Source organism: Anser brachyrhynchus (assembly GCF_964034855.1).
Source record: "Anser brachyrhynchus genome assembly, chromosome: 4".
NCBI lineage: Eukaryota > Metazoa > Chordata > Aves > Anseriformes > Anatidae > Anser > Anser brachyrhynchus.
In genome coordinates this window covers 61476557-61500192 of record NC_137698.1, presented here as the reverse complement: position 1 = coordinate 61500192, position 23636 = coordinate 61476557, and the positions used below count along the sequence as shown (strand labels likewise).

At 34.6% G+C, this 23636-nt stretch overlaps 1 protein-coding gene and 1 long non-coding RNA gene across 10 annotated transcripts in view; one reads left to right on the top strand and one right to left on the bottom strand.

Moving 5' to 3' along the window:
- Positions 1 to 23636, bottom strand: part of KCNIP4 (potassium voltage-gated channel interacting protein 4) — a 436947-nt gene that overhangs the window by 140590 nt on the left and 272721 nt on the right. The gene's annotated exons all lie outside the window — the stretch shown is intronic.
- LOC308194699 overlaps positions 315 to 23636 on the top strand; it is a 39344-nt gene continuing 16022 nt past the window's right edge. The window contains exon 1 of the long non-coding RNA XR_013950811.1: positions 315 to 23606. This is a non-coding gene — a long non-coding RNA (uncharacterized lncRNA). The remainder of the gene's footprint in view (positions 23607 to 23636) is intronic.

The following is a 23636-nucleotide window of genomic DNA, read 5'->3' as shown; positions in this document are numbered from 1 at the left end:
CACATTTATATATTTGGCAACACTACAAGAACTGCCAGCTAATTATAGTTATTACATAATCTTAAGATGAAATGCAAAGGGAAAGTTCTCAATGCACGTAAAAATAACTCCCTAGTTGCTCCTCGCCCAAGTCATCAATATTTGACAAACATAAATTACTAACATCAACATTAGAAAGTAAGAACTTAAGAACTACTGTAGGAAAGTATTTTCCTTCATTTGTTAGAGCCATTAAATAAATGTAATTTTGTTGTCCACTGTTTTGAAGTGTTTGCCATCCAGCAGGGAAAAAAGGAGGAATACAAGCTCATTACCTTCAAAGGTTCCTGTGCTGCTTCATTCTCTCACTTGTCCACTCTAGTTTAATAAAAACAGAAGTGATTTCCTGTCTTCCAGAGTTATTTTCGCAAGCGTAATCTCTTTACTGCATTCAATGGGACTAAAGTACTCACGCCTCCTGATTTTTACTATGAGAATCAGATTTTTTCTAACAATGTTTCTTCTGTAGACATTTGCAGAGATGATAACTGTGAAGAAACCCACAGGTAAGAAACAGTAGGTCAAAGAAGAGTTGTTGTACCTTTGTAACTACAAAACCATAGCCACTATCTGTTATCATACCAAAACAAAATCCAGTTGAAATTCCATTCCTTCCTTTGGAAATTCTATTTTTCCAGTAATTTCTACAGGCCATTTCAGTAGTGAAACAAGAACAAACACGTTAAACTGGAATTTAATACAACACAATGAAAGCAGATCTCTCTCATTCTTTCAACAACAACAAAATAACCTTTATTGGTTTTGAATTATTTGAATTGTCTGAAAAGAGATATAGAAACGAATGTCCATTATATTGCAAAACATTTAAGTCAGTCTTTCATGGATTCCATGCGTTCTAATTCTCTTACCTGGTTACTAATATGATTCTTCCTAATAACAGCAAGAAGCTTTTTTTTTTTTAAATATCAGTTTTAATCATTTCTATTCTTGGTTTTGGTTTATTGACTCATTTCAGAACTCCCAGAACAGCATATTAAAGACTTATGGTCTTGGAATGGTAGCTTCCTGTCCCACATTTTTGTCTACAAATTTCCAAATAATTTTTACATAGCCTCCTTTACACTATATTGCTTATCTGTACCTATTAATTTCCAGATGTGTGAATGTATGTGACTATTTCTAATCAGTAATGCTAAGACCCTTGTTTTTGCTTTTGCTAAGCAAACCAGTAAGAGCACAGTGAATGATATATATATATTTTTAAAAAGGTACTTTCACAAAAATAGCCAAGTCAATTTTCAGATTGAATAAGTGAATAAGGTTTTTTGCCAATATTGGGGGGGGGGGGGGGGAGTGGAGGAGGAGGAGAGGAAACGATGTGCTGTTCCTACCTGTGCTGTTCTGCTCCTTTAATTCATAGTGCACTCCTAACGTCATGTGAATAAGGAAAACGTACACAGATTCTATAAAACTGATAAATCCAATAAGCAAAATCAAATCTTTTGACGATGTACATAAATTCTTGGATTTTCACTGTGTTTCCCAAGAGAAGGTTGGAGCTCCAGGTCTTGTCCTCATTCTTACATTAACTAGTAAATATATAGTACAGCTTGTGTAAGCATGGGATTACAGTCACAAATTCAAAAATATTATTTGCATTTAGAAGTGGCTCGACTGGTCACTGAAGCTATAAATAACACTATAAAAGACACAGATCTATAGATGCCATCTACTTGTGAACACTATTTATATAATGGGACACTCACACTCTTCAAGTGGCTTTTTTCTCTTAAGACTGCAAGATAAATGATGCAAAACTGCAGTTAAGACAAATCCCTCTATATACACACATACATATACATACACACTCAAACATTAAAGCATCTTAATACAATTTATCCAAATTTTGAGAAAGGAATAATAATCACAGAGTTGTAAGATATATACACTTATATAAAAACTCTTAATGACTAAAGAGTTTTTAAATAGCAGTATAAAATAATTGCATTTATTCTTTATCTCAACTAAGAGATATTTCTCCTTCAAAATATCATCTGAAGGTCATAATAATGCTTTGCAATCACTGTTTCAAAATCTGTTCCAGTACATTTTCTTTACTATCCATATAATATTACCTACAGCACCTGTTTAGAACTTGTAACTGTTCCTAGCTCTAATATAATTATTAGAAAGAAAAAAGTTTTCCTTTAATGTCAGAAAACATTTCTTTTACAAGTTTAGAAAAAAGTATATTGATGCTGCAGTTTTATCATTCAGCTTAAACGCTATCAAGTAAACAATAAGAAATACATCATTCAAGAAAAGGTGGTTCCAACTGAGTTAAACCCCACAGTACACTGAAAAAAATGAATTTCAGTACAATATTAACTTTTGAACATGCTAAGACTCTCCAATTTCTTTATGTTGTATATTTCTTTATTTTAAATAAAGCTAAGGTTCTACTCAAGTGTTCAGTTGGAACAGTAATAGATTATTTAGAAGTCTGCAGAATTAGACAATTAAATTTTGGTACTTACAAGCCCATGCATATGCCTAAAGTTGTGTGGTTTTTATTCAAATGTAAAACTGGAAGGAAGTCATGATCAAACTTAAAAAAATAAAATAAAATAAAATGTATTTTACAAAGTTAGATCTTTGTATAAAAAAAAAATCAAGAAAAAGTACCTACTGAGAATAAATAAGTAAATAAAAAGCATTTAAAGCGTTAAGTTTGGAATGGAGTTTTTTTTTTTTTATATATTATTGTTATGTCTTTAAAGTTGATTTCAAAAGTCTCAAAGAGTTAAAAACAGATTAAAGCAAGAGGAGACCAACTACTGACATACTTATCTAAATTACACTGAAGGAAATAAGCAGTTACCAGTGTTATAATATCATAACGAAAGAAATTAATGACTTAAATGATTGGATCTTACAATGTGGCGCTACAAATCACCACTGTCTCTTGTAAGATCCAGGTTCTTAGAAAAAAAGGGCCAGATATTCCATAGATAGAATTTTTGATTAGCTTGGGTTGGAAGGGATGCCACAGCTTTGACTTTCTTGGTGCTGGGTTGGCCACAACAGCTCACTTTAAGGATGTGTTCATAATGATCAAGGTGAAAGGACATAATGTAGTTAACTCCTTTATAAAATAATAACACTTCTCATATTTCCTTCATTTCTAGAGCTAAAATAACACTAAAAAGAAATAGGGAAGCATGATTACTCAGACAATGACCACAGTCGACATGCCTACAGACTGAAATCTGCTACTAGTTAGTATTTTATATAAAATCAAAGTTAAGGTTTGTAAAGCATCAGACTACTATTTTTTTTTGTGAACATTTATATCCTGAACCTCAGAATAAAGCTTCAGAAAAAAAGTCAAAATTAATTACATGATCATACTGAATGTGAAGTTTATTAATATTAAAAACTATATTAAATCCCACTCATCAAGAATCACTCTTCCTGCTCTTATTGGAGAACTGTCTCACTGACTCACACTTAGCTTAACCTGTCACTTGTGCCAACTTTACCATTTACTTTATATACTATTTTTTCTTCCTCTCGATCGTATCTTGCTCCTGCTTTCTGTTTTGCTATACTAAAGGGATCAGCTTCTTTCAGTCTCCTCTTGTATGAGATGCTTTGTCTCCCCTGTGGCCCTAGATCATTCATTACACCTGCACCACTTTGAATTCATCTCTCAAGAGCGAACCCAGCAGGAAACAAACCAGTCTTGTGTGCTCGAGTGCATGCCAGGCACTGTGGCTTCCCCATCTTGGGACCACAGGGAAAGGAGTGGACAAGATTTGCATGCCTGTGCTCACAACTACTGGGTCACTCACACTCCAGCCATGCTGGCTATGCCAGCATGCGTTTCAAATTCACCTCAATTTTGAGATGTTTAATACATGTAAAGACAAATGAAATCCTGACACAAATATCACACATGTATTTGAAATGTTAAAGGTACTTTTTGACTTTTGCAACATAATCTGTTCTCATAAAGACTGTGGTGCTACATTTTTGAAACTAGAGCGGACCCTATCTCTCCTCTCAGTCTGTATTGGTGCATCTGAAGACATTCCTCTAAGACAGACCTGCATTCAAACCCCTCCTGCACTCAAAGAACTTCAGAGCATCCAATGCAGTGACAAATAAGAAGTTTTAGGTTGTCTGGCTGGTGTGTTGGTTCTTTCTGCACTTGAGAAGTAAAAAAATCAATCCAAAATACAGAAAACCTGTAAAAATTTATTACGGCAGAAGAAGAAGTGTGAGCATAAATTCATAGGTAAGATATCACATATACAGGATTGGATGTGAAATTTGGACTTCTGTCTTGGGCTGTGCACAACATTAATTTCAAGAAAAAAATAGACTTCAGAGACTGCTAAGAGGTAAAATCATTTTCAGATACCTGATAATCAGATATAGATAGAGTCTGGCAAACATAGGAGAAAGCTGTGTAAAACTAAAATGTTTTCGCTTTTTCAATACAATATTTCACTGTTTTTGAGCATGACTGTAATAGTTGGGATATATCTGCTCACTATCATCTGTAGTATCTCCTACTCATGTTGAGAACAGATGGAGCCTCAGTAATCCTCAGCACATCTTATTGAACCATGTTTTGGAACAACATCAAAATTGGAATACATGATATTTCATTGATGAAGGGGAAAACAACAACAACAACAAAAACAACCTAATTTACTGGCAAAACCAAAAAGGACAAGCCACAAAAGACTCCTGCATTAAAAGAACTCATTTTTCTGTAGAATTATATTGATTGAGGTTTAAAATTTTATTGGAAGATTTTTTGTTGTTTCTATGAACCCAGATATTTGAATTGGAGGTTTTGCCTCTTGGATGTTTTTATGTTGAAGCAATAAAGCAGCAGGCAAAGCAACTAACCACATTTAAAGCACAATACCATTTTAAAATTGCTGGTTAACCATAACAGAGAATAATCACTTTTGTTTAGCATTTGTACATTTAAGCATTTCAGTTTCTGTCATTTACTTGTGAGAACAGCAAAGACTTTTTTTCAAGCAGCTTAGATGTAAGGTACAACACAGTCATTCCATTCAATGAGCAGTTCAGGGAATGACATGCAATACAGTGTTCATCTGAACTTTGCTGACTCCTCTCTTGTTCATAGTACATTAAAGTTTGCTGTGAGGCATGACTATACACATTCACTTTTTTTTTTTGGTAGAAACCATTACTCCCAGCAATTTCATCTCCTGCATAAAATAGTAATTTAATGAGCTATGCAAAGGAGAAAGTGCTTCTTCCCTCAAGTACTCTATACAGGTACACCAGGTTGCTGCTGACTTACCATCTGGCCCAGTGCAAATTCTGTTTTCCATGCAAGAAAAACATCCAGCCACATGTGGCACTTAGAGTTTAGCTAAATAAATCAGCCTTCTGCCACCACGTAGCAGCAAACCTTCAAGCAGAGCTTATTGATTCTGTCTGATTGCATGTTCTTAAGAGCCTTGTTACAGTCAGTAAAAAGCATGAGAAGAATGATGACACTGTTAGGAGAAGAATACATTTCCACATAGAGAAATTTATAAGTTATGGTCACTAAAATTTCAATGTAGCATTTATGGTAATCTGTAAATGTAACCTAGATATCATTTTCCTATATAGTTGTAAGTGAGAAGGTAAACACATACTAGATGAAGTATTTCAACAAACCCCGATCCTTATTGAGTTTTCTACTTTGTGAAGCTGTATAGGGTAAACAGTACATAATTTGAGAAGCACGATTAAAAGAACTGCTGTCACTTCTGGCAGTTCTGTAACTGTTCCTAGTGCAGCAGATTAAAAGACAGATTGGCATGCCTATGGAAAACAGGTTGCTGAAGTAAAAAGGTCTTTATAAGACAAAAAGATATATAGTAGAGCCACAAAAGAAGATAACACTAGAGAGAAGCAGAAGAAAAAAAAAAAACCAACAATTTTCTTTAACTAATGGAGTGTATTTCAAGATACTTCCCTCAAAAGTGTTTCATGATTAGGTTTTCATTTATAATATAAACTTGGATGTCACTTCACATGAATACAGCATTGTAGTCCAAGACTGTATTCCCTTGGAACTGAAAATCTGGAGATCCAAAACAACTATGACAGCTGCCCATCTCTTTTTGCCCTTTACTGAAAGTACTGGAAAAGTGTATAGTGACAGAATGTCATCTGTTGCTTTGATTTTTTAATGGCCACAAGATAGAGCACAGGAAGTTCTGCACCAACATGCAAAAGAACTTCTTCACAGTGAGGGTGACGGAGCACTGGAACAGGCTGCCCAGGGAGGTTGTGGAGTCTCCTTCTCTGGAGATATTCAAGGCCCATCTGGACACCTACCTGGGCAGCCTGCTCTAAGGAACCTGCTTTGGCAGGGGGGTTGAACCCGATGATCTTTTGAGGTCCCTTCCAACCCCTTCAATTCTGTGATGTTTTCCTCCCATCCCTTACTTTATTCCTGTTCCAATACTAAAAGATCTAAAGTTTGTGACGTCTCTTACTCTATCAAACTACTCCAGATGACTCAGAACCATTTCTGTGTAGATGAGTAGACTTTAGTACCCAGTGTTGCATCCCTTTTATGGAACTCTGTCCCTTTCGTTCACCAGCAATAATAACAGGTACTTAAGACCTCCATCTACTGCATTTCCCAAATCTTCCTCCTCTCTTCTGTTTCGCTCAGGTCACGTTCCTGAGTTTTTGAAAAGAATTATAAGCACAGAAATTGCTGGTTGTAACCCAGTTAATAATTCCCATTTTATAACACAATAATTAAAATGGATTTTGTAATTTTCAGAGTTCCCTGCCTGTTTGAATATATTGAAACCTTTTTAGCACTAGCTGTGGAGTGTACTAAAAAGCTTGTTATTAACATATAAATAACAATTCCTTGAAAAGATCAAGTGCTAACACACTTTTCCTTCTGAGCCTTAAAGCAACTTCAAAAAATGGGAAGGAACATATAGAAAAAAAGTGTTACCAAACTACCTAATAAAATATTAGGTTTTGAAGTTTAGATGCCAATTCTGTTTCTAAATGCTTACTGGTTGCTTCATGATATGTTCTTTCTTGATTTGTCTTAGAATATATGATCTAACACCATCATGAAGGAGGGTTTACATGTGATATTCAGTTTTATGGCCATTTCTAGAGAAATTATTTTATACAGTGAGAAAAGCTCTTACTGCAGTAAGCAGTTAAGATGATGTATAATAGGACATAGAATTTAAGGTAAATAATATTTTCATGAATTCCCATATTTTCAGGCTACTGAACTAAACAAAATATCAACAACTAGCTACAGTTAGCAATAGTTGCTGTAAAAACTGCTCACACAAGAACAGCAAATATAATCTTATAGAAATTTATTCAGAAAGCAAAATGTGTTTCAGTTTGCCACTGCCTTCATAATTATATGACAATAGAGCTTAACAATTATTACTCTCTAATAGCTTTTCAACAATCTTTTTGAAGCTAGCAGATCTAAATGTAGTTATTAATTGATAACCATCCAGTTTTAAACACACACAACAACAAAACCACACTAATCAAATCAGAATGAATGAGTCTGGAGACATAATAGCCATCTTGTTCCAACCCAACCCTGGGTCCATTAAACTGTCATGCATCTCTCCTTTGTCCTCAACAGATGTTGAATCAGATTATGATTGCTCCTTAATATCAGAGCTGGCCTGCTCTAGAAAGGTCTGAGAAAAAAAGCACGTTTTTCCTCACTCCACCCCCCTACTGTACTTTAACTTTTCAGAAAATGAACAGATTTCAGTTAGATCCTGGATTTCTTAGAAAGAGGTAATCTCAAATATGTAACTAAGCTGCAAACAAATTAACCTAGCTTCTGTCAGCATTTATTGTGCTTCTTTCACATATTGGTATTTATTTAAAACCAGTGACTGCTGGGTTGCCACAGTGCAATCTGGAATTTTAAATCTATTCCCAAGCACAATCAGCAATCTTGTGATTGGAGCCTGAAAGCACATAATAATTACCATAGCTTTACTGAAGAAAAAAAAAAAAGACTTCATATCACCCTAGTATTCTACCATGTAGTATAGATTTGCACACTACTATGATTTAAAACTTCTTTTCTGAAAAGGTTTTGGAGTTACTCAAAATTCTCTTCGCCAAATACAGACAGCATTAAGGAGCTAGTTGTTCTCAGAAGTGCTAAGCATTCAGGTCTGAACAATCAGACTGCTTTAAAAGGGATTTCATTTTAGAATAAATAAAGGGAAAGCACTTTAAAATACTAGACCTTTGTTTGCACATGTACAGGCTATCTAGTAGTCCTCATTAATACCATTTACAAGTCACATGACTGTACAACTCATGAATACTCAGATGAAAAAAATTGTTCCAGTTATCCAGAGAATTCACTATGAAATTAAACACTACAATTTTTAAAACCACTTAAGTACGAGAAATTGTAATTTCCGCATTTTCAGAGCCATTTTCAAATATTGACTCTGTAGCTATGCACTTTCTATAGAACAGAACCGAACAGAGAAAAAGAAAACAAATAGAGAAAATACTCAGTAGGGCTTCATCCTGATAAAAAAAATCCACAAATATTTAACATTTTGGAAACAATACTTACAGAAACCAACCAAGTACAGGTTTTCAGCTTAGCAAAGCTGCAAGAAGGCAGTTGAAGTTGTTTGCTTCCCCAAAGCAAACACTTTGTTTTGGTTTTGGTTCCTATTCTTACAAAAGAAAAAAGTCTAGATGGAAACACAGTGTTACACATGCACACACACATGGTCTTTTAACTCGTCATTGTTCTTCAGCCAGAAAACTTGCATTTTTCCACATTTCTTCATGACATCCCTTAACCACACAGTGCAACGCTGGAGCCCTTCAGCCTCCCATTGCCCTTTAGAATACTCTTTCAAGTTGGCCATGGCATTCTCTGCAGCAGTCTGCATTTTCTATTGACAACTATAAATTCTAATTGGAAATACTCAGTTCTAAACAAAGTCATATAAAATAGCTCTTGTATTGTTAGACTTCCCAAGGCATGTATCCAAATAAGAAAATACGAATAAGGCAAATCCTTCAGCGCTCCCCAAACTGAAATAGAATCAACTTTTTAATAACCTGAAAGTATTATACCTTCTTGAATCTCACTGCAATAATTTCAAATATAAATTTTAGTCAATTGCTGTTGTTCCAAGTGAATATTATCTCTTTACTACTACAGAATGAATGAGATCCACTTAATCTTCATTGTTATAATCAAATGCCATTAACCTAAACTAGGAAGGTGTGAAGTTAATATTGCATAAGCCACAAATTTCAGCATTTGTTAAGGGATAAAGATTTATTTTTTTATTTTTTGAAGCAGCAGAGTATAGCTTCAAGAGCTGAAGAGTGTATTTTTCTAGATTACTCAAAAATCTTTAAATTTACTGCTTTTAAACAAGTTTGTTGTTTAATCCAGTTATTCAGCTTATGCCAGAAATTCAGTTCAGCATAACATTTGCAACTTAATTAAATGCTAATAAAATACATCACTCATATCACCTGCAGACCAGAATGTGGGTGGCTCAATTACTTCAGTGTTTACAGCTCACTGACTTGTGAAGGGCAAATGGAAACTTTTTCAAGTTACTAAACAGCAGTTATTTGTGAACTAACACCAGAGGAAGATATGAATGTATTGTCTCAGATTCCAAAAATGGAATGGATATATCAGTGTTCCCTTACGATAAAGGGAAACAAAAACAGCAAATCTATTGGGATCAATAATTAAGACATTTTAAAACGAAGAGAGGTAGCACTTCAAGGGGACCTATTTTTTTGTTTGTTTTGTGTACGCTATTAATCAGTCCATATCCGTATCGATCTTAGTCTTGTGTTGGCTCTGCTTTTTAAATATATATATTTTATTGCAACCCTTAGGTGGTTTTCCTAGAACTATTAACTGGTATTTTTTCCCTACCTTTTTACAAGTCCTTAAAATATACAATAGCTCATTAAGGCAGGTGATATTTGCGGGTATTCTTGGTATTTTCCTCCAAGTTCTGAGCAGGTGAAAGAAAAAAAAAAATTCTATCCCAAATGATATTTAATGTCCATTAAGCTAAGGAAAAAAACAGGCAGGCCTCAGTCAGTGCAAGACTCATAGTTCCCCATCTAATCTTCCCTCAGACTGATACTGATATACGTATTATAGCTACAGTTACCAATGGAAAGCTGCTGTCGTTTGGAAAGCTGTGTTAGAGTCTTTAAATATAAGTTGTTGTTTTTTTTTCCCCCAATAATTAGAAAATAAACTGTCATTACAAAAGGTAAAAAAAAAAAAAATTAATGGATTATTATTAGTTTTTAAAGACTGATGTTAAAAGGACCATTTAACAGTAAGTAACCAAGGAAGATCACTTCGCAAAATTTACTGCTCCAACAGCTGATTTGGATGCAGTAGGTACTCTTTAGATTGATGGCAATAAAACAAGCCATATTTTCAGTATGTGATGTAGAAGTCATAAATTAAACCTTTTCCCTTGAGAAAGAAAACAGTCCTGTAAATGAACTTCAAATAATCAGATAAATGAAATATGAGACTAAAAGTGGCCACTGAAAAACACATGGGAAAGCCAAGAAAAAATATTTTATGCAAGATCACAGCTAATAATACATACATTAGAGAAGGAATTAGTACTTTAATTAGTAAATTAAGCACTCATAGATGGGAAGTGTTATATCAAGAGAATGGAAACCAGAATAGGACATTTTAGGGGAATCTTTAAAAAAATAAACAAAAAACAGAAACAGAACTAAAGACAGGAGACATTCACAGAAGAGAATAAAACAGCAAGATAGCAAGAATAGGTAGAAAATATATAGAGTACTAAATCCTCTCTAAATCCTATAGTATTGACAGGAATTTTATGTTTGCATTTCAACTAGTCTAGTTATTTACATATATATAAATTTATATATATAAATTCTTTTCTCTTCCTTTCCTTTTCCCATGTTTGGTGATCAAACAAATGCATGAACAAAATCAGATGTGGCTACATACTTTTAAATTGTGGAATAGTAAGAATAATTTTTTTTTTTTTTTTTACAGGTTTTCATATAGTTTGTGAAAACTGGGAAGCAGGGACTGGCAGAACCTAATCTAACTCTTATAAAAAGAAAAATCAGAAAAAAAAGTATTTCGTTACTAAAAGTAAAGTATAGTTGTGCCCCTCTCTCCCCCATTATTTTTTTTAACTGTATTTTCCAGTTTTAAAGTCAAACATTATTTGCAGGCACCACATTTTTAATATGTCATGCTGCACAAGTCTTGTCACCATACAAACACAGTGTATGACATCCCATAATACCAATGCTCATCATAGCATAGCACATGAAAATGGATGACAAAGAACAGATGAGAAAGGATAAAACCGAACACATCGGAGGGTGATGCTTCCCATTCAGGAGCAAATTCTAGTAAGTAAACACATCAGTCTGAAACAACTCAAACATCAAGAAAAAAATGGGTTATGATAAGGGAAACACATTGATTTTACTCTGTTTTATCATTAATATGTACCATGATTCAGACAGCTGAATACTTGTAAATTAAGTTATGTCTAAGGTATTACTCTGTTTGCAACATTCCAAAAAACTTAGACCATAAACTATGCGTGAACTTGACAGTGACTCATAACACGCTCATAAATATGGTTCCGTTAGCTAACAGAGCTCACCACCAGGAAGAAAACATTAAAGTATGATAGAAACTACAGTATAGGAAAGCAAAGGGAGAGTGGGAAATGTTATAGCTAAGTATCCAAACATTTTCAGAAAGACTAGTTACTTACCTGCAAAAAAATGAATTAGTGAGGTTAAAAATTAAGACAAGTAAAATCCTTTCCCTTCAGGAATTCTTACTGTTGTAGAGTTATTAAGCCCAAAGACAAAGCATGCAAGACTTACAAGAGAAATTTTGTGGACTGTGTAAGGTAGTAAGGAGGTCAGACAATCATCTCTGAATAAGGTTAAACTAGGATATTTCTGTGACGTAAAAAATTATACCCCACTAATCTCTTGAATACTTTGAATGAGTCGATAAAACAGTTGCACAGAGACATAAAAAAAAAAGTTAATTGAACTCAAATCATAGCTGTATGGAGGCTAAGATTTTAGATGAATCAAAGAGTTGAGAAGATTTCTCTATCAAGTCGAAGATTTTTGCATACAACACTACAGAAATTTTGCTCGGGAGTATATCTGATTTTATTATATCCTTAACTTCAGTTAAATTAAAATGTCTTATTTACAAGCGGGAAGAGGCTAAAGGGCGGTGTTGATCTTTCATTGTTATTTTCTTGTTAAAACAATCCAATCCAAAAAACAATCCAATTGACCCTTTTGAGGTCAATTAGAATTTTCTTCAATTTACTGTGTTAAATTCTTAAAGTTACTGACCTATCGTGCAAGCAGCAGTAATAAATCAGTTTTGTCTTAATGCATTTTCTGAGAATTAATAAATGAGCAAATATCAACATTAAACAAAGCTACTATAAAAATTATTACAAACTAATCAAAATTGAATAATACCAGGTCACAAAGGGAGAATTACTTGATAAATCAATACATTAAAAATATTTATTTTACATCCCAAATTAACAAAATACATTATCAAATCAATCTTTGGCTCATCTGAAGAATAAATTACATAACCTTAATTCATAATCTGAAAGCTGAAGGATGATTTTTTTTTTTCCTCTGAACTAGAATTTCAAATGATACTCTAGCTGGAACAGCAATTCTGGCGTAGTGGTGAAGAACCCAAATACCCTTTCTAGTTCTGTCGCTCAAGAACTTTCCCAGGACAAGCTGCAAAATTGATTTAACTGATCTTAAAGCACCAAAAATAACTATTCCAGCTTAGTACTTCAGCACTTCCTCGTCAAATTTCTGCTCAGGAGTGATTATTTTCTTCTTGCTTCCCCTTCTACACAGTAACACAAAATATGTACAAGGACCTTGCCTGGAGCGACAAATGAACTACTCTTGCAGTTCTATATATCAGAATCCAATAACCCTCCTTTAACCTTCATGACAATTAATGACTTTCAGATGCCTGCCAGTGAGGTTTCAGAGATGTATTCAAGGTGCAACATAAATTATTTTCCTGTATTTCCAGATTTTGCTGTATCAGGGGAGACATTTCACCCAAAAGAAAACACTAAATGATCCACGTGGCAGGCGTGATGGCCCCCTGCCCTGACGCACGTATGAGTTACAGTAGTTCTGAATAAGCCCAAGGTTAACCGCATAGCAAGTACTATTTACTTCTCAGTTTCCTCAAAGGCTGCCTCATTTTTGTACTGTCAGAAAAAAACAACTAGCCACAGGACATCATCAAAATTTAACTTTGCAGCAATGTTGAATGTGTTACTCTGGGTAAGGACCCCATTCTCACTGGAGTCTTGACTTCTGCCATTCATCACCAGTAAGGTAGTAGTTTAAATAGGAGAGTGTATTAAAAGATACCATTTCATCTAGTTCACATTCTCAGTGTTTGATCTCTGGAACATTAGTGGCAGTGAGAGGTAAATTTTACAGGGACAACTGAGGGAAAAAAAATTAAAAAAATCTATGTTTAGGCAAACAGGGGGAAAGAACAATATAGATATGATATTCAGTCCAGAACTTACAATTAGATGGTAGACTTGATCTACCAAAACAGTTTTGCTCATGCAGCAGTGCTGACAAAGTGCTGCTAACCAAGCCACAGACAGACAGCTGCGAAGCTTCAGTTTTGCCAGAGCAGGCAATCCCAGGCACAGATTACTTCCTAAGTGAAAAAACACTTTTCTTCCCCTCTCCCCCCCCAGCATAACAGAGTCCACAGTAAAGATTTTCAGCAGCACAGCCCTGGAGGTCACCTACTTCTAACTTTGCCAGACATATCCCTGCAAAGCTCAGTCATGGTGAGATATGTATGTAGACAAAAAGCATTGTAGAAAGCAGAAGAAAACAGAAAGGATTACAAAAGCAGAATACAGCAGAGGTCACATCAGACTTGCTACCCAAACATTATGCAAAAGATGTGTCTTCCTAAAGGGTAGCTTTAAAAACATTTTGTACAGCATCTTCAAAGCAGGAATTAAAATATCCAGTAAAGTGGGGAATACATAGAAAATTATTTTCCTACACTTTACTTCATTTTTCAAGAAAAGTTGCATTATAAATAGCCGTTTTAGCTATTGCGTGTTTGCACTGTCTGCAATGCCTATGACTTTTAAGAAAACAAACAAAATCATTCTAGACATTTTCTCTGAACATGAAATATGTTATTTCTTTACGACCTAGACTGTGGAGAGCACTTGGAGACTCAAAAGGCAGTGTTTGAAACTGTTGGCTTTTCCCTAGAATCTTCTGTGCTCATTAAAAGTAAAGAACTGTCAGAACAAAGACCTCTAAGCACAGTTTTAAAGAAATAATTTCTTGGCAGTTTGTAACCCCCTAGTGAGCAAGCTTAGTTTCCAATACTGGTAACAGACTGTACGTATATCACTCTAAAGAATAATATATACCTTAAACTTACATTTCATTATAGTGATTATAATACTTGTCAGAAATTGATGGTGGACTTATACTCCTGGCAGTTATATAGCGTGGGCTTTGTGCAAATAAGTACTTTTTAAATAAGTTCATAGCGCAATTGCTGCTTCTAGATATTTTTTCAAATGAACATCCTTCCCATTGGAAACACATTGGGTTGGGAATCAAAGATACATCATCAGCAGTAAGTTGTGTGTTTTTTATTTTATTTTTTTTTATTTTATTGTTGTTGATTTTTTTTTTTTTTAAGAAATAGAAAAAGTGACAAAACATGGAAAATTAGAGCCACCAGTTTCATGTGGAGCTTTGTCAAGTAAAACATCTCAAATTTTAATTTGTTTTCACACACTTTTGAAATTAAGCACTCAGTGTGCTTGATGACTAGTGAAGCCTGTGAAACTGGTTATGAAGCTTTCTGTGTTAAGTCAGTAAAAAGTTTAAAACAAAATTCATCTTCTTTGTGCATTAATTACATGGTTATGATGTGGAGATCCTTGCTAAACGACAATTTTTCAGATTTAAAAAAAAACCTACAAGACAAAGAACAAAAGGAAAAAAAAAATCCCTCCAGACAAGTTAAAAGCAGAGAAAAGACTTCTGAGGTCCCCAAGATACACAGCGTTTGGGACTGGTACACTGGGGAAGCATCAGTAACATGATCTTTATGTTCTTTCATAACTGCTTTTATCATTACCAGGCCACTCACAGAGACTGGTTTCAAAGTGAGATGAACTGTTGATGTTAATACCTACAATACCCCCCAATACTCTTTAATCAAAGCAAAGTTAAAACCAGGACTATTTTGTATTCAACAACCATTTATATTAATTATGTGTGCACAATAGGGTGGGTGAAAAACTTGGAGGGAAAAAAAAAAAACATTGAAATTTTCTTTACTAATCTTGCAATGGATTGCCTTGAGAAAGAAACGAGCATATCATTGAGAGGTTATAGTCAACTGGAAATTTAAGAACTATTGACACAAATTTGATATACTCATCCTACTGTTAAATATAATAATAATGCACATCCAAAGCAAAGAGCTATATTCCAAATGTAGACTGCTCAAATAACTTGATATAAGGAAGCAGAAGAAATAACCTGCATAACCTAGGTCAGCCCTGAACTGCTGACATGCAACTTAGGTTATATTTTTAGGTTTATTTGTTGTAAATTATTTTCTTTGCAATTTTCTCTCTCTGCAAATTTATTACCTGTGCTAAATCTATTGAAGTGAGGCAAAATCTTATTTGCCACTGTGTGAGAACTCTTTATAATGTGAGCATTTTTATAACATTCCATTATGTATCATGTAATGGAATCAACATTTTATGATTTTATTCATTCTATCCTTAAATAAAAAACATAAAGTAGTAAAAAAATCATTTCTTTGAAATCCCTACTAGCTTTTTCTGTCATGTTGTTAGTACAGAAAAGTTCAAAAAGTGATTTTAGAGATTCTTTAAAAATAATTTGAAAAAGCAGAAAAGACAAATTTGTTTCCTGTGAAAACTAGTATGCACTTATGGAAAAAGAACACTTGCAGTCTGGTAATATTTGTAATCTCAGTCTATCCTCTTTGTTTTTAACTGCTTCCTTGTGCTTCTTAATTTTATGTTGCCACCAAATATGCATATTGGTGGTCTCCTCTACCAGCTTCAAAATCCTTATGAAAGAGAACAGTGAGTAGATAGCCAGCTCCCACTTTGGTTTATCTTTCTACTCTGATCTTCTCCCTTGGAATTATGAAAAAAATATATATATATTTAGGGCTTAAGCAATTTTTGAAATACAAAAGACTCCCTCCTTATAGTCAGGAATAGATATGCCATGTCAAAAATAAGATTGAATGAAAATACACTACAGAGCTATAGAACAGTATTAAGTCTGCCTAGTTTAGTTGTCATGACAAATTTGACATCCAAATTCAATACACTAATTGGAGTCTATCTACATTGCAAAGAGAGCTGATTAAGTGGTTCACTGCTGCAGAAAGGGTAATTCCATTCCTCCTCCTCTTCTCACCTTGTGACCCTGCATGCTCCCTTTTAGTAGACCTGTTACCTACCTGATTGCATGGTAAACTTATTTAACTATCAACATAAAGGGGGAAAAAATCATTTTCTATGCCAAGGTAGTTTTTTACAGGTTACTGAACAGAATTTGTTTAGCATATGGTCAGACAAGGAATAAAACTAGCACATAAAAAGCAATGGGATTATACACACAGAAACAGAGGACAGATAGGACCCTTATCCATAGCAGTCTCTCCCTAGCTCTTCAAATGACAGAAAAAAAAATTACTAAGAAGCTCAAGTTTGTCACTGATTCTGATAGTCAGAACATGTTTACTCTATGCATTTTAGATCATGCAGCATAATATAGGCAACAGATATAAAAGATCTCCTCCGATATAAATTATTTTAAATTACATACATAAAAAGCTACTAAAGTAAGTTATTACAAAACTTTTCTAAACTATATTTTGAAGATGAATCCACTGTAGATCACATTTTACAGAAGTTTGAGCATTACATTCTGTTGAGAGAGTAGGTTTTGCAGCTTTGCTTGGGTTCAGAAAGGAGGGCTTATGTATGACTGGCAGAGGAGCTTAGGTGTATACAGTGAGAAAAGTGTACAGTCACTGGGATAATCAGTGACTAAATAATTTCCTGGAAACAAATGTAATGAAACTTGTAAATATATGCCTTTATGATATATTGAACAATATTCTTAAGTTTTTTGCAAATACCTATGAGAGAATGATTATTAAAATAAACTAAAAGCTAACCATTACCTTATTAACTTGGCGGGCATATTGCTATTATTTGGGATGACTTTTTCCTCAGATTTTTTAGCTTTGATAATGGGATATTGAATCTTAGTTTTCTAACTTGTTTTTATTTTCATGCACACAAATATATGTAATAAAATGTATAATATTGCCTCTTTTTTTAGGAAAAGATGTTCTTAAAATGTTACTTCCAATCTTTAGTGTTTCACCTAAAGATTTTTTATAAAACCATTTTATACTTAGCACTTTGAATGCAGTGTCAACAGAAATCCTGCAAAAGCAGATCACACATTTAACGGGAAAAAAAAAAAAGAAAGAAATAAATATCTAACCAGCAGTACTGCTTAGAAAACTATTAAACTTAGAAACTAAGATCTGTGAGAAGGTGCTGTACTTAATGAGAATAAAAGGGGAAAGATATGTGGGAACTGTATTAAAGTATGTGAAATATAAAAAGAATGAAAAATTACGAGGTTTCCATGTCAAAGGCAGTATAAGAAGTAATTGGCTTATATTTTAATAACAGAGACTTAGGCACTGAGAACCCATAGTGTAATCTATTTGGTTAATCTAGCATAGGGAAAACACAAACTGTGAGCATAGAAGGTTCTGAAAAACAGTTGTTCTTAACTGTATGAGCACTGTCCATCAGCACTGAAACGAAAAAAAGAGTCCTATATGGCTTTCTTGACACTGTCTCCAATCATACATTTCTGATGTTCTAAAGAAGACAAAAGTATAGTTATAGCTTCAATAATCAAAGTTGCAAGAAAGCTGGAAGAATTCAAAAAAAAATCCCACCTGTTTCATACAGAAAAATGTACATTATGAACAGGAAAGTGGAATAAAAGTATATGTTGTTCTCTACATTAAAGAAATTGCATTCCTAGGTAGTAACAAAAAAAAAGTCTGGATTCTCCTGGTCTCACGTGGGAATCTAGGCTGTCTATATACTGCATGGAGATAAGTTGTTTTTGTACTATATTTTCAATATATATTATGTCTTTGCTCTCTCAAAAAGAGAATCAACAAAATACAGCTTCTTTGTTATTATTATTCTTTATCATGCTGTTCACCAGGTTGCTATTCTCTCCTTTTCAATTTCAATAGCAAAGCAGACTTCCAGTTAAACTTGATTGAGGAAAGAACAAACAAAAACATCTCTGTAACTTCACATATACTTGCCCAAAATAATAGTATATATTCCATGGTCATGCTGAGAGTAAGTAAGTTCAGCTATGACCTTTAGAACTCCACTCTTAAAATAGAGCAAGAGTTGTAGTGACAGAAAATAGGTGTCTTCTTATTGTCTACAGAGCTATGCAAACTTGTCACTCTGGGAGAAGATAAAGAGTCAGAAAATAAGTCAATTCTTGCATCAGGCTTTGCAGTTGGGAGTGATAAATATATATGACAAAAGTCATAGGACAAAATAAATAAAATCAGGGAGGTACTATGGACTCCTCTATCTAACTGAAGTTTGCAGCAGACTATTAAAAAAAAAAAAAAAAAGGTTTCATATGAAAACTTTCTTCTCACACTCTTCCTTTTTTAATCACAGCTTGGAGGAAATATAAGGTTTCATTAAGTTACATTTTGATTCCAAATGACTAAAGCATGCCAATTTTCAAGGAAGCCTGCAAATTTATGTTGCTGTAGGAGCCAAAGAGTAAGCAAATACAGACAAATGTAAAACTGTGAAAGCATACAGAGAGGTTACTCTTTACACAGAATATATTATCAAGGTTTGGAAAACAACCCATACCTTGCGGAATATTGCCAGGCTTGTTGGTGTCAAAATACTGAATGACCATTAATCATTAGAGAATTGCTGAGAGGAGCTTGAGCAGCAATGTGAGTTGATTAACATGCATATCTTGCTCATCTGGCCAAAGTACGGAACAGATGTTGGGGGGTTGGACAATAGGCCCGTCCACCACAGCAAATGGTGGATGTCGGGGGTGAGGCAGAAGCCTCACAGCCCTATGTTGTTTAAAGTAAAGCCAGGAAAGCAACCGGTCTCTGTACAGAACATTGGCCTCACCCCCTCCTCCCCTTTTGTTTTTGACCAAACAATGCATTTGGCTCTCAACAAGGCCTATCAGTGCACAATAAATGACTGAGTCCTGCCAGAAGTATAAATAGGGTGTTCAGAAACCTCTATTTTGAGGACGAGAACCCCAGTTATCAGATGGATTGATGGGTCTGGACTTCTCTCCTTCTCAAGCAGTAATGTCTGTTGGTAAGACTCTTGCCTTTGACTCTGTCAGATGTTACCCAGAAAAATATTGATAACTAAAGCACTGAACTGTTAACTCCAGTTGAGTCATTGCAGTAAGTAGATTTACCAATGGCAATTCCAAATCTGTTATATCTGTTGCCTTAATAAATTACCCATCTTTGCAAAACTGTCTCAGTGAACGTCGTTTGCATGTTTGAGATCCCTGCCAAGATTTGGTAAGTGGCAATAGACATAATCCTTTAGACAAACTGTGGACTGGGACTGGTTCCAGCTACACCTAGGCTCCTTTTTGAGGAGGAGTTTAGAAAGCAAAGAGGTCTTTTCTGAATCTTGTGACTCGATAGGAGGGCCTCAGCCATATACCCTTAAGGCAACATACCTCACCAGAATAAACTTTGCGTAATAATTATTCTGAAAAAAAAGTCAGAGTTTTTCAGAGAAAAAAAGAATCATCATCTTGTTATAAATTCTGAATGATTTCTATAGAACTCAAAATCTTTGTAGGACTTTTTTTTTTGTCCACCCTAATCCAGTCTGTAACTATGCATTAAATGTTAAAATAAATATTAGTAAGTTTTAAGATCTCTGCAGCTGTAACTATTTATTTCAACTATTCTTTCAATTATTTCCACATTCTTTAAGATACCATACTGCTTCAGTAGATGTTAATTTTTAATGACTGATGGATTTGTGTGTATTTGATGGACTGTGCGTATTTGACCAAAAAAAAAAAAGTCAAATCTAAACAGCAAGATTATTCTTAGCCCTCTGTGGATATCCAGGAAGATTAAATGGGTTTATTCAGAAGCAAGACACAGCTGTACCTTTGATACCAGCTGAGCCTGGGGAAGAGAGGGAGATCAGAAAAAAAGAGAACCATTTCTCCTCCCCATCTGCATGCGTCATTGCCCTCACATACAAGTCTACCAGTTGATGTGCATCCTTCCAATTTCCGACATAACATCTGTATTTTTCCAAGTATTATGTAGCAGGGTTACTGTCCAATTTTTCCGAAGGACACTATGTAGCTCCAAAACTAACATTAAGTTTGGATGCTGCACATTATTTTCCTCACTAGTAATTTGGGGATTTTAGTCAAACAAAATGATTACACAGAAATCATTAACTGTGAAGGAGAATGAGAGAAGAGTTGCACACCTGAGCACAGAATTACAGAACCACAGCACCCTTCATTGATAGCACATGATGTGAATTTTGAAATTCTGAGAGATTATTAGTTCTGGAATATTTAGGGTTTTTTTGTTTGTTTGTTTTGTAATAGTTTGTCCAAGCTCTTAATAACTAGTTACAGCAAAACAATAAGAAAAATAATATAATAATAATACCTTGGTATAATCAGGACATAATAGAGTTAAATGACTAAGATGACTAGCAAATGAACTGTATTGAATTTGATGCCATTTGAGGTTGAACAACACTACCGATCACCATTTTTTGGATATTTGGGTTGCAGTCTATTATTCTCTGTGTATCTAGAATGTCAAAGAAGTCTTTAAAAAAGAAGCATGTCTAATCTTAAAGTGATTTTCAAGTAAAATGGAAAATAAGCACTTTTTAGGCTTTTATTATGTGAAAAAGGATGGAAACATACTCAAGATCAACAACAAACTACTGTGAATTAACAGTGAAGCCTGAGCTGTTAAATGCTATAGAATTCAGCATAGTCCATAATACACTGCAATTATTTTTACTTTTTGCCATGAACATGCACATCTCTGGAGATTTTCAGACAGCTAGATATATACCTTACCACTATAGCAAGACCTTTTTACAGGGTTTTAAGACTCCATACAAAATAAATAGCATATGACACAATAGAAATATCCCCAACATTGTCATCAGTCTTTTTTTTTTTTTCTTCCATATATAAATGAAAAAAGCCTTTTCTTTGTTCTTCACAAAGTATACTTTTTCCACTAGCAAAGACTTTCATATATAGTTAAAAATTCAAAGTTAGGAATACTGTGACTGTTTCTTTCAGTCAGATGGTCTCTATCTCAGATCCACTGCCAACAATTCGGTATACTCCTGACAGTCAACTTTGCACATTTTCTTGCTGAGAAAAAGGAAAAGTGTGTGTGTGTGTGTGTGTGTGTGTTGGGGGGGGGTCTAGCCCTTTGATCTGATAATACCAGCAAAAGAGTTTTACTTCTTCATTAGACAAGATATAAGATCCCTAAGAATTTGCTCCTTGGCTAAATCCAATTCTGTATAGAGGATTGAAGCAATTTTACCATAAAGTATGTGAACACTGACAGACAAGAAATTGTTCAAATCCAGTACATAGTGACTTTCCTAACTGACCAGTTGCATGTAACACCCATGGTGTTCGTAAGGCCAGGAAAGGCATTTAAAATACTTCTGAAGCATCATCTTCAGTTCACCTATGTTTTGCTTGCCAGTTACAAGAAAATACACACTTCCAGATAATGTCTCCGCTGAAATGGCAACTTAAAAACACAAATTTCTACTTAAACTATAAACAGATTATGTAGAACATAGCCATTTTAAAACAGATATTCAAATATTGCAGAAGGCTTGATTCACTCTAGTTAAATCACTTTTAAGCAGATTTAAATTTAATTAGAGCAGCCTAAGATTATACACAATATCTGACATTTTACCACATTGAAACATCATATATAGATTTGTAAATATCATTAAATAGACTAAATTTTCCCCTCCAGAGCTGGTAAACCATAAAATAGCTTCCATGTAAAAGTCAGGTAAAGACAGAAATTCTCAGAATGTTTCTAGTGCTTCTCTCCCTCCTGACATAGCTGCAGTACCTTAAATTATTCCTCCTCCCCCTCTTGCAGCTCCACCATCAATACACTGCACAGCCTTTCTTCTTATTTGCTAGTTTTGCTTTCTTTTCCCCAAACATTCTCTATGCCACAATATGCATAACTTACTTCCCTGGATTATATTCCTGAAAATGTTTCTTTCCAAGCCTGATGTCCTGAGGCTTATGCTTCCCTTCAGCATGCGCTTTACTTTGGCACCAGGGAAGGTTTCTGAGACAAACTCAGTTGTCATTGCATCCACCAGGACACCTCTGAACTTCACACAAAACAAAAGCATCACAATAATCATTTAAATGTTAAGTATGCTAAGCTGAGTCTGAATTTACCTCAGGAGTCCAGAACCAAGCACTGAAGAGAAAAATATTACCAATCCTGTCCTTCCTCAGGGCTCATGGCACTAGAGGGATCCCATACTAAGTACTGCAGCCTAAATGGCCGAGCCATATGCAATACGCCTTTCCTTTGGCAGGTGACACAGATCACTTATTTTCTTTCCCACAGGAATCTAGTCCACAGCCACCTAATGCATGTTAACTCAGCAACTAGATTTGAAAGACTTAGTCTCATCCCTTCCTTAGGTAGTGAAAATTCAAGCTTCTTTCACCTCCAGACAACTCACCACTACCTGTATCCATCAACAACCCCTCTGTCCAATCTACTTACCAGCTACAGACTGGTAAACTCACCTCTAAGCACAAATGATTCCTTACCTTCCATTTTGACAATATTTTTCAATTTTCTGCTTCAAGACACCACACTGCACTACCGATGCCACATTTCTCCTGCATAAAGATCCAGGCTCACTGAAGACATAAGAACAAAACCCTGCAAACCCAGGTGCAGCTGAGATGAAATCCCAATTAATTAGGAAGCAGGTGCCTATGATCTGACCATTAATATACCTTGTTGGTTCTCTAGATTTTTTGTTTCAGAGAGTCTGGAGGAAATTATTTTTTGAGCAACAGATGCATTTTTTTTTTGCCAGAAATTCATTCATAAAACAAGAATTATTAAATGAGCAAAAGTTAGATTAATAGAGAAAAAAAGGCACAAATCTTTCCTTCTTTCATTCCGTTTCTTGCAGCATTGTTATTTCTTGTTTTCAGCACCTTTTTCCGTATGTATTCAACATTGGTTTAATAGATTC